The sequence below is a fragment of the Nipponia nippon genome, unplaced genomic scaffold (genome assembly GCF_047370975.1).
Source record: "Nipponia nippon isolate SJK-2023a ecotype South Korea unplaced genomic scaffold, ASM4737097v1 scaffold_6, whole genome shotgun sequence".
NCBI classification, from domain to species: domain Eukaryota; kingdom Metazoa; phylum Chordata; class Aves; order Pelecaniformes; family Threskiornithidae; genus Nipponia; species Nipponia nippon.
In genome coordinates, this window is record NW_028262380.1 from 70,030,664 (window position 1) to 70,042,870 (window position 12,207).

At 40.5% G+C, this 12,207-nt stretch overlaps 1 protein-coding gene across 2 annotated transcripts in view; it reads left to right on the forward strand.

Moving 5' to 3' along the window:
• MAML3 (mastermind like transcriptional coactivator 3) overlaps positions 1 to 12,207 on the forward strand; it is a 284,155-nt gene that overhangs the window by 15,313 nt on the left and 256,635 nt on the right. For both annotated transcript variants that reach the window (XM_087736314.1, XM_087736313.1), the window contains exon 2: positions 11,141 to 11,261. The gene's annotated coding sequence lies outside the window, so the exon portion shown is untranslated. The remainder of the gene's footprint in view (positions 1 to 11,140; positions 11,262 to 12,207) is intronic.

Genomic DNA, 12,207 nt, shown 5'->3' on the forward strand with positions numbered 1-12,207 from the left:
CTCTTTGATATTGACATCTCTAACAAGCTGTGTTCTTTCTTAATGCTTTGTCCCTTAATCAGAACAGCTATCCATGCCTAGCCTCTGTCTTTACAATCTTACTCCACCTCTGCTTCAGCCTGTAGGGTAATAAGGATTTTTGCTATATTCGTTGCACTTCCATCTTATGTTCATTTTCTTGAGAGTGACTTTTATGAGAGTGACTTTTTCATGATTAACATGCCTGAAATTACAGTTTTTCTCTGAAGGAAAATTGTAAAAATGCTGTCATTGGGCACTATGGTTATTATCTTTCAAAGATGTACAGATAGAAATAAAAGATTATCTCTAATTACCAGGCCTGCAAATTTAGCCAGAAACCGTCTCCCACACCACACTAATAGATTCTGATTTCAGGGCAAGTTAATAACTGCTCGTAATGCAAAAGGAGTGTAAGAAAAAAAAAAAAATCCTACTCTGCTGTGCCAAAACTGCAACAGTTGTTTTACTTCGCTAAGAGCAAAACCTAACAGAGGAAAATAATTAGCCAAGACCAAATTTTCAGTGAATGTATGGTGAACAGTTCTGTAGAATTTGAACATAACAAAGAAAATCATGCCTTGTCGTGATCACCACTGGGACATTTTCTCCAGAAATGACTTGGGGGGAAGGGAAGTTGGGGATATTGGAGATGAGGGCTGTTTTGAAATTTGTAAACTTTTGATTTTAAAACTCCATCAGCTTTTACAAGCTTTTAACTGTCAGCTTTTTGGGGGAAAGGGTAAGAGGCCCCAAACCTGCAACTGCATTTCTCTTTCATGAAGGTTGGATTTAGTGATCAAATCGCGTTTGTTGAAATAAGATACTCATTATTTTTCTGAAGTCTGACAACACTGTTGACAATTTTTCCTAGACTGTCTGGAAAGACTTGCTGGTACATGTATAAATCTTGGTAGAAATTTACCTTTTGTTCCTTTGCTAAAAATGAGAAACTCCCTGGTTTGTTTCGCACTTTAAGAAAATAAGATTAAAGGGTTTTGTTGCTTTCACCAGGTGCTGAAAAGATAGTGTGCTGGCTGATAGGCTGCTAACTGGTCAGAGTTTTGCAGCTTGGCTTTAGTCAAAGTTGGACTCTTGTCTCACACACAAACAAAACAGGAGATGTTTTAAAATGGAACTGAGTTGGTATATTTGTAAACATAAAAGAACTTAGTTGCTATCAAATAATCCCACTGATTACTGACCAGGCAGAGGAACACGGAGGATATACAAATAAAGCAGATAAACAGGATCCTCGCTGAAACAGCTAGATGATGAATTTGCAACTTCAATTGTATTGATAGCAAAATGGGAGTGGGGCATATTTTTATGTGTCAAGACTGAAGTGAAGACCTTTTGTGTTTTAGGCTTGTGTTTGTAGACCTTTTCCTACCCCATGGTTTCTCCTACATAAATTATCTAAACATCTGATGGAAGGATGTAAAGAAGATGGAGCCAGACTCTTGTCCGTAGCCTCCAGTGACAGGACGAGAGGCAATGGGCTCAAATTGAAATACAAGAAATTCCATTTAAACATAAAAAAAAGCATTGTCACTGTGAGGGTGACCAAGCACTGGCACAGGTTGCCCAGAAAGGCTGTGGAGTCTCCATCTTTGGAGATATTCAAAACCCAGCTGAACACACCTCTGAGCCACTGGCTTGGAGCCGGGGCCTTGGAGTGGATAATCTCCAGAGGTATGTCCTGACCTCAGCTATTCTGTGAGTCTGTGATTTGATCGAAAAAGTACCGATCTGGCACCACCAGGGTGGTAATTACACGACAACATCCTCTGAGTTTGCACGCTCAATTGTTAGTGCTTTATAACTTTAGGTGTATGAGAGCCTAAACATTTTTGTTCATGTATTAAGCGTGTTCACAGTTAGGAGCCTAAAAATTTTCCTTTAGCAAATCCTATAGCTAAGTCACTGGGAGCTGCAAATTGCCCAGGATGAGGAGGTCAGCTGAGCTTGCTCTTGCTCAAGAACACATTCGGAATGAAAAGTCAAGATCAGAATTTTATTTGAGGTGTGTGAGCCCATCCTTGAAGGTGGAAAAATGGAAATTTGGATTAATCTTAAGAAAGACTAATAAGGAATTGAGTTTCAGAAGGTTATCAGAAATTGAAAAGGCAGAACAAAGAAGTAGGCAGTCCAGCTGTGTATGTTGATTGCCTGTATGGCCTCTCCTGCTACTTCACCACTTCACTTACTCATCATTGACACCAGGTCACGATGAGGGCAAAATGCTACCGGAGCGGCACTGTTCACGTGTGCGCTTTTCCCTCTGCTACCTGTGCGACTGTCATCAATTACAACCACCTTTACAGCAGTCAGCATTGGGCTCTCGTGTTGGGCAGAGCACATCTTCCTCCAGTTCTCTTCCAAGTACTTTTCCGCGCGTACACTTTTGTGTACCTCGAGCCACTTGGGTTTGTATTCTTTTTTTTCCCCATTGCTATAGAATGTATATGCGCCCTTCCTGTCCTTGTGCTCTGCTGTGGTGTGCATTTCTCGTGCCTCCGTTCTTCTTTCCTCTCCCAGTTGCCTTAGCTTAAAGTGAAACTTATGCAGTTTGTTTAAGGCTCTGAGATCCCGCTCCAAGTGTTCTGGTTGTCACTTTGAAATCCTGCAAAGTGGAATATATGTAACAGAGAGAAGCATTCAAAGGAGTAAAGTTGATTTACCAATAACCAAGCTCTTTGAGAACATTTTTTCCTTGTACATGCTCCAACAGCAAAGATGGTTTAATGTTTACCACTTTCCTCTCCATCCAGCTGCTCATTGCTCATTCATCCCTCTTTTTACCACAATTTACCACCCCTTGCTTCCCTCTTTTGCCAGTGTTAATGGGATCAGCTGGAATGGGATCAGTGAAATGAATCAGGATAAACACTGGGCAAGGCAAACAGCGGAGGGCAATTTCTTAAGCCTATTTTAGTGCCAAAGCCAATATAATGCAAAACTATAGCCTGAGAAGTGAGGAGGATGCGATGCCCCCCGGGTGGTGCAATAAGAGGCAGAGAAAGGCCAACGTGTGTGCTGTACAGGCAATGCTAGTGCAAAAGAACAGTGTGGCGTGAAAGCTGGAGTGTTTGAGGCACGTTTACACCCGTGGGGAACGTGCAAACAGTGAAGCTGACAGGATTCCCATACAGCTACGTATTATGGCACAAAAAACCATCGTGGCTTTGGAATGACAATTTCATTTGCTGTTCTGACTGTGCTACTCCACCCAAGCAGGAAGGAAGGAAGGAAAAAAAGAAAAAAAGAGATATAAACACCAAACCCTGTTATCAATTTTTTATATTTCTAGAGTGTAAAATCCATTCTGATAATATGTGCTGTGCTCCTAAATCACGAGGGCACTTCTGATACTTTCATTTACTGTTACTAGCCATTGCACATAGATGCAGGCAATACTGATGCTCTACCCAAGAGCCCTGATTGTATATGCCATGGGTTTATGGGGCACTTTGTATTCTCCTCCTTTTGCAGAAATTTCTGTCTGTGAAGCCTCATGAGAGCTCCCTCCTGTACCCCTGTGAAGCTCAGCATCCTGTAAGAGAAAACCCAGGGTGATTTCGTTTGGCATAGGATTCTTTCACATGAGCTGTACCTGCCTGTCTATACAGGTTGAGTCTACAGTTCCATATATAATACGGTTTTACTCTCTGAATGCTATCATTCTGTAATCCTAACATGATGTAAGGGTAAGAATGGAAATTTTGTTGTCCCCACTCCGTCACAGATTTTTTTCTGTTGTTTTGAGCACAAAGTTCAATGCATCTGGTATTGCTTTCCTTGGGTATAAATTTGATGGGAAGAGATGGAGTTCATCAGCACAGAAGCGCTCTGTGATCTTAGTGCGACGTAACTGCAAAACATTGTTTGGCAATTCGCACCATCTGTATATACCTGATGTCCCCGAGTCTCAAACACCTCAGGATCCCCTTTAGGTTTACCATGAACTTCGATGACTGGCAGCAAGGATTCTGCTTTTTAAAAGATAAAATCCTGCACTGCAGGTGAGGCTGACAGGAGCTAGCAAATACAATTCAAAAAGAGTCTTCATCTCCGTTTGCTGTCACCGTCGGTCCCGCGGCTTCGTAACGCAGCGTGCTGCAGCGTGTGCGGTGTCTCCTGGCCGTCCGGGGGAAAGAGCGGCGTGGGTGTCAGGCGGCCGCAGAGCGGCACGGTAGTGGGTCCCAGAGCAGCAGCAGGAGCCACAGAAGGAGGCTTTCTTCCCTTTAAACAAATGGATTTAGGGGAAGGAGAGGCGAGGGAGGGAGGCTGAAACACCCTGTCCTTTTAGGATCTCTCTTGGTAGAGGGAGCGGGGGAGGATCGTTGCTCTCTCTTAACTTTTACTACAAGAGTGCGGGAGCCTCCTTGGGGGTGTCCGCATAGCAAAGCCTGGGGGTTACTGGCTGGGCAGGAAGGTGCTGCTTGTCCTGCTCGCGGCAGCCCTTGGCAGCTGGTTGTAATTACGCGCTGCAGCTTCAGAGGAAGTTGCTGGCTGTGGGGAGCGTGCAACGCTTGGCTGCAGATCTGCTGCTTTTAAGGATACAATGGGGATGGAGAGAGTAAAAACAGTGGCACGGAGCGAAGGGGAGGGTGGGAGCCTCGTTATCCCCCACTTCAACTAGCTGCCTTGTTGAATCATTACATATTTCTGAAAGTCCCTTGATAGATGTATATCCTAAACGAAGTCAGATGAGGGAAAGGCCATATTCAGATGCCAGGAACTCCTGCCACAAAGGACTAAGACTTTAGTAACAAAAAGCCCTCTAAAACTATCTGGAAAACTATTTATTATTTATTTTACTACTCTCTACCAAAAAAAAAGTTAGACTGATTTACAACTCTTGGAAAGAAAAATTACATTGAGCTGACATATTGCAATGACTATTTTTGGTCTTACCATTTAAAATTATAGAGTTATAAATAGAGCAGTGCAAAATGCAGCTATTTTGATTGTCACTGGGGTTCACACAAACATTTTCTTTGGTTTCAATCATTGGATTCAGCCCTCCGCTCAATGCTGATTCTGCTTTGAATGCAGAGGATTCCTTATTTTTGATTTTTAAACAGCTAAATCAATTTGATTTTTTGAGTTTTTGCTGACTCTTGACCTTAAGCTATGTATTGTTCTAACATCACCTAGTAATTGTCTCAAGCTCACCAAAAGAATTGCAGAAACTTCTGTGAAGGTGACTATAGTCCTGGTTTTGCAATGAAACCCCAAATGAGGCAAGTTTTGTCTGGCACTGGACGTTGTAACCAAAGCTCTGGTTATAAATCTCAGGAAAAGAACATTTGTAATGGAAGTGGCCAGTGAATCCTAAATAGCAACAGAACGTGTTGCTATGAAATGTGTATACCTAGAGGGGAAAAAAATGATCCCGCTCTTGATAGAAAAGCAGCAGCTTACTCAGAGCTATTCTCAGATGTCAGAGTCAGTCATCAACTCCCTGGCCTGTGGTTGCATCCTTCTACATTTTGGCCCCTCCAGGCAACCGTGATTTATGTCTTTAGCAGATGAAGCAGCCAAGGTGCGTAGTAGAGAAAAGATGTATAGATGGGCAAGATTATCTGCTGTGCCGGGTTGTGTTTGGGGGTACAGCAGAACTGTGACTTGGGTGTGGGGTTTGTTTTTTTCTTTTGCTCTGTTTCTCAGATGTAGACACTTCTTGGGGCCATCCAGATGAGTTATCTTATGTCATGAAGAGTCTGATTAATTCAGGTGTTGCCTAATCACATCAGCAGTTCTTTCAAACAATATCTGTGCTTCATACCTCATACTTCAGTGCTGTATGCGGATGCTACATGTAGCTAGGCAGCTACAGCTGACTTGAGTCTCGGGGACAACTCAAGGTTATTACGGTTGCTTTACTACCAGGGGATAGTAGAGGACATTAAAACTAGGATGCTTTGGAAAAGCTTCTCAGATGCACTTTCCCATTTAAAAGATGAGGTTTCTTCATTCAACAGTATCTAACACCATGAAAGAGTACCAGAATTCATAGCACGAATTAGAGTATGCCTCAGTGGCAATCATAGCCTTTGGGTAGCTTTTATTTTTTATTCCCTAATTTACTTACAAATTCTCGCTGATATTTTCCCCAAGCAGAATTAGAAGGATAAAGAAAGTAGCTTTCATTTTCTTGAAAATTTCTCGCCAGTTTTTAAAGAACTTGAAATTTTAACATAAATAGTGATTGCTGTTGAATGATGACTTTTTCTGAAGCCTGAAAATCTCGTGACTTGACTAAAACCAATGATTGTGGTGTAGTTATGACCCTGAGCTGGTGACCCTTCAACCACAAAGCTAAGGTGCTGCTTGTGTGGAAGTACCCGCAGCTCTACAGGCTTCCTAGAGAGGTGGTCGATGCCCCAAGCCTGTCAGTGTTTAAGAGGCATTTGGACAATGCCTTTAATAACATGCTTTAACTTTTGGTCAGCCCTGAAATGATCAGGCAGTTGGACTAGATGATCGTTGTAGGTCCCTTCCAACTGAAATAGTCTATTCTATGAAACAAACTCAATTACTCCAGTTTCATCCTACAACACTTAATGATTGCCTTAAACTGTTCTTTTCAGTGGCTATAAAAGAGCCCGCTGCTGGAAGAAGTTATGACGCTAAAGGTATTGTGAACACCTCTGCAAAGATTTGCAAAGCAAACAGAGACCAACCTTTTAAAGTACCTGTATTACCTGAGCAATTCACGCAGCACTTGAGATCAGATTCACAGAGCCGTGATGCTCTCCAAAGCTAGTGAAAGCGTCTTCAGACCTTTAAGGCAAAGTACTAAGAATTTCTGGATGTGCTTTCAGGCGTCTTTTTGTGTTCCAGCATCAAGGAAATAATACACAAAACTATGCATCAGTGGTATTTCTAGTTCAAAGCCATTGCATGCCTCAGTGTTTAATGCATTTAGCCTTACAGGGCTCTTGTTGAGACAAGTGTAGAGTTAGGAGTTGAGCATTTAGAGGTCTGTGATGGGGAGGTGGATTTAACCAAAGTAGCGCCTAACTATTATGCTATTGTTTCTCTCTTTCTCTCACTCATACAAAAAATAGGTAAGAAAGAGTATTATGTACTGCTGATGGACCAAAGTCTACTCTAATTTACTCAGTTTAAAAATACATATTTATATATATATATAAAAAAGTAAGAATAACTTCACCGCTTTCAGTAGAATTACTCCAGAGAATCCTTACTCCAAAGCCCATTGTGTCTCCAGATGTTTCTTAAGGTTGTCCTAGATCCTATCTCCTACTGATTCAGACCAAGAATTTGCCACTGTTCCCATCTGATCATGCATTAGGTTTCTGTGGAAAGCAGACTGTAGAGGGAGAAGGCTGATGTCAGTATGAAGAGAAGATTTGGTCAAGACCTAGGTACTCGGGAGTACCCAGACATCTCCCGGTTTATATATAGTCAGGTTACCTGTGCAGATGGGAGGGAAAGAGAGGAGATCAGTAGCTCATAAATCTATATTTACTTAAGTGAATAAATAGCCTAATTGTTGGAGATAAAGAACTGTATGTTCACATCAGAGCAACAAGGGCTTATGTTATGGCAGGAGCATAAGTGTGTCTTCATGTACTTATCTCAGGCATGTAGTATTATTGGCAGTTTGACCCAGAGACATCACCTGTGGTGGGTTTTTTGCCGTGAAAAAAATGGTTATATTTAATAACATTTCCCAAACAGTGAAAATGCAAAGGCACATATTTATTAGCTGATACAATGCAAGAAATTAACTCAAAACTGACATTATTTTTGAGTTATGAAAGCTGAGAAAAATACCTGACACTACAAAACCTCTTTGGCACCCAAGAGTGTAAAAAGAAGATGGATGTTTTTCCCAACTTAAAAAAAAAAAAATGCTTATGGGCTGAAACTTTTCTACTAGCACACATTCTTAAGGCCAGCTTTTAAACCTGTAAAAATAGAGGGTTACTGTAAATGGAAGCAGTGACAGTTTTTCAAATCTAGAAATAGAATGGATGCTGACAGAGGTTTATGGTGTCTGGAGATGATGAGGTTTTGTTTGTTTGCATTAGGCATAAATGTAATAATTTGAAGATACAGGAGAAATTCTGTTCTTAATGGTGGGAGTAAGTAATACTGAAGAAATGGTCTGAATTTATTTTATGTAATACTTTTTTTAATGACAATGTCTATTAAAGACATCTGCTGAAAGTCTGTAACGCTGATTTAATAGGGAGAAAAAAATAACAAAGTTCTTTAGCAATCCTGTCTTCAGTTTAATATTATGGACTGTTAAAAGAGGGTTTATGTGTGCACCATTATTAACTGAAATTCTGCTCAAATTGAAATCAGGCCCACAAAACTTGCTTTTCTTCAGTACATGCTAGGTTTTTAAAACAAGTATTTAAAACTATACAAGAGAACGACTATATTTTTACTTTCTTTAGGATTTTTAGAGGCAATCGGGCCAGGCAGAGAAATATTTCTGAACACCTATACTCTCACTTACAGTATGCGACCTCTCTAGCAATGTTCAAGTGCAACAAAAAATTACCAACTTCCTATACTAAGTCATTACTATAACTAGAGAAAGAAAATCCACCTCCAAAGTGACTGAATTACAATTTGTAATAAAACACCCAATATTTTATACTGGCTTTGTCAGGGCTGAAAGATGTTTAGTTATGAGAGAGATTGGGGGCAGAGGGAGGTGGGAACAGAATCCCAGAGATCATGGTTTGGAAGAAAGCTTCCTTACAGGCATTAAATACTGAGTTTCAATTAGTGACTTTGTTGCCTAACTATGGTTGACGTTGTTGCAATTTTTTCAAAACTTACATTATAAAGATTAAAGTAAAGTAATAAAACACATTGTATTTTTGTCACTCGAACTGGGAGAGGCCTTGTGTTTTCCATGCCTGTAGCCTTGATGATTCTTTTGGCAGCTCTGCCAGTGATAAAAGGAATAACTCACCACTGTCAGGGAATTTGGCTGTTTCATCACTGACATGAGAGGCCAGCATAACTCCATGGTGATTGCTGTCTAAATGACTTATGTAGTTTCTTCATATACTTTTTTGATTGAAGAGTGATAACTCAGGCAATGAGTTATTTGGCATCAGCCTCTGAGACAATCTGTTTTCTTTTTATAAATCCTACGGCACCTTTCAACCACCCATTTTTAAGTAAGACTATAGTAGATTAGGTCCTAATGTGCCTAGTGGATTTAGCCAAAGGATGGTTAAATTAGATTTTGCTGTCATTCTTTTGCTTTGTTTATTTTTTGTTGTTAAATGACAGTTCTCGAAGTAGTATTGAGAAAATGAGCGGTGGGCTAAAAGACCGTCTTTATGTTACAACATAGAAGTATGACAGAGCATTTCACTCCTGGTGGTAGCGGCGCTGTCTCATCCCAAAAGCAGACCGTGTTGTCAGAGAACCCAGAGAGGAAAAAATACACTAGCACCAGCCTAACTCTGTAGTCTCGGATGCAGAAGACACATCCAAGAGGAGGGAAAAGAATAATTAAAAAATTTCTACAACTGAAGAATTTTCTACAACAAATCACAGCTCAGAATGTCTTTATTAGAGATTTAAATCTAGACTACCATTGTGCAAGGTAGGAAGTTGTTGTACATTAAAGTTAGCATACAACAGATTGATTTACGCTGTGAATCTGACAGGATTTCATGCAAGGTTTTGGATGGAAAAAGAAGCAGTTTTTGGATGGAAAAAGAAGCAGTAACAAAGACGGTTAGATTTGCTAGACTTTTATTTGCAGGGTTCCCCACATAACACGATGACTGTGGAGTGCTAAATATAATCTGAAGCGCTGCGGAGGTGATGGGTGCTTTAGATGTCCCCTTTGTTAATGTCTGCTGTACACAAGGTGGTACTGCTTTTATTAAAGCAAACCAGTTAAATCTTACAGAAAGAGTTGCAGCTAATATTTATGTTAAACCAATCAACCTCTATCTTTTTCTTCACCTTGGCTCTTTTTCTTAGAGAGAGCAGTGAGTGAAAAGTATAGGTGAGTTGTACAGTATTTATACTACAGTAATGCACAGGGCTCCAGTCAGAATCCGTATCCTTTTGTGGCAGATGTTGTGTAAACAAATATAAGGATGTTGTTCCTTCTTGAAAGTGTATATAATGTAAGAACCATCTGCATCAGGCATGTGTCTTGATGTGGGTCACAAGAGAAAAGATACCGTCTTTTTCAGTTCCATTTAAACTTCGAAATGACAGTGCATCATTGTATGGTTACTTCCAAAGAATGCTAGCTACGTAAAGCTTAGTGTTTGTCAAGGAAGAAAAAGAGGAATTATACGTAAGGTGAAAAAGTTAATCACAGAGCAGTTGTATGTACAGCCTGAGTCAAAAGACCACCCGCTGTCCTTACTGAGGTAGTTCAGTGATTGTCACCTGGGTTCATTTCGTATGGCCGGCTTGGGTTTGGGTCTAAGAGTTAGTCACCCAAAGCAAGTGAGAAGAGGATTATGACAGATGAGGGGCTGCCATTCTTCACTTCTCTCTCACTCTTATTTTTACCCTTTTCTAATTTTTTCTCTTTCATGTGTATTTATAGGTTTTAATTTGCATTTCTTTATTGTTCAGGAAACTCTCCTCCATTTAAAAGAGGGGGTCACGGTCTTCCTCACTGTCTAGAAACAGACTGTTAACTTTTTGATTCTAGGCAGCACCCCAGCGACAGGTGAAGCAGGGCTGCTGGCCTTCGCAAGATGTAGGGCATGTTTGAGACGCAAAGCTGCCTGCTATACTCGAGTGGGCAGTGCTGAGAGCACCTCCAGTGGATAAGAAGACACCGTGCATTTTGAGGAGTAGCGTTCAGGAGTAGTCAATTGGTGTGCAACCGTCCTACTCACAGGACTGTTTCAGTCACTGCTCCATTGGTGCCGTGATGACTGCTCCATTGTGCTTACAGTAGATCCTGTCTTCTGTTCCATTTTTTATTCTGTCCATGTGAGGGTTGCACAAAGGTCCAGGCTTTCAGATCTGAATTTGCTCTCTGTGATTCTGACATTCAGATTTATTGATGTTTGATTTTTCAACCTGACAAAACCTCACTTTTATTTTCTAATTCATATTCACTCTTTCTCCACAGCAAAATCTGCCAATCATGGCAAATTACATGAATGATTCTGTGAAGGCTAAACCAAGATTCCTGAACTCATTTTCATGCATGGCTAAACGCAGAATTGAACCTCATGCTCCAGATGTGAAAGGTTAGTGATTTTAGTTAATTTTAAAACGATTGTATAGGAGTTGATACAGCTACTGTCAGTCTACCCTAATCCTGTTCTTTGTTGACTCTGCCCTTGCAGAGGCCCAGCTTTCTGACAGTGTTTAAGGGGAGACATTGCTTTCAGTGATGCTGATTCAGCAGAGGTAGGAATCAGTAAATGAGCAATGACTGTAAGGGAATTTTAAATATTGGTAGAGTACCAAACTTCCATTGTTACTGTGTCTTGGAGATGAAATTCCAATCAAGTTACTGTACCAGGCAATGTGGGAGAGCTGACGGTCCTCTTTCTGAGTCACAAGACAGAAAAATGGGGAAACTGTGTATCCAGTTTTTGGCTTCTCAGTGTCACTGCTATAAAATTATATCGAAGAACCATGTACAAATAAATAAGTCTATAGAGCTAGTTTACATTCTAATGGACTGCTCATTTAGTAACAAAATGACGTGGACCGCTGAGGAATAATTAACTCTGCCAATTCAGTATCTTTGCTATTTATAGAGTGATACTCTATACTCTTCAGGTCTCTTCTTGGTTTTTTTCCTATCTGCACGAAGTTAGATGCTTTCATAAATACAATATTCAACTTGTTTAATTTTCATGGATCATGAGATGCCCTTATGCACATAAAGGTACCTAATCCGTACAGCAACTGAATGGTGTGACACTAACATAGAAACTGAAGAAGCAGTCTGCTATTAAACACCAAAGATACACCCCCAAAAGAGAGCCTTTTTTTTTTTTTTTTTTTTGCAGCTGGCAACATGCATAGCTACACTTGGTACAAAACTGGTAAAATGGGGCTAAAGGGAGTAACTTCTGGGTATTCCAGCTTGAGCTGATATGTGACACAGAGCTTGACTTAGCATCAAAGCATTACTAAATAAAACTACATCTAGTGTGTGAACGTACTGGCAGGGCCGATAAA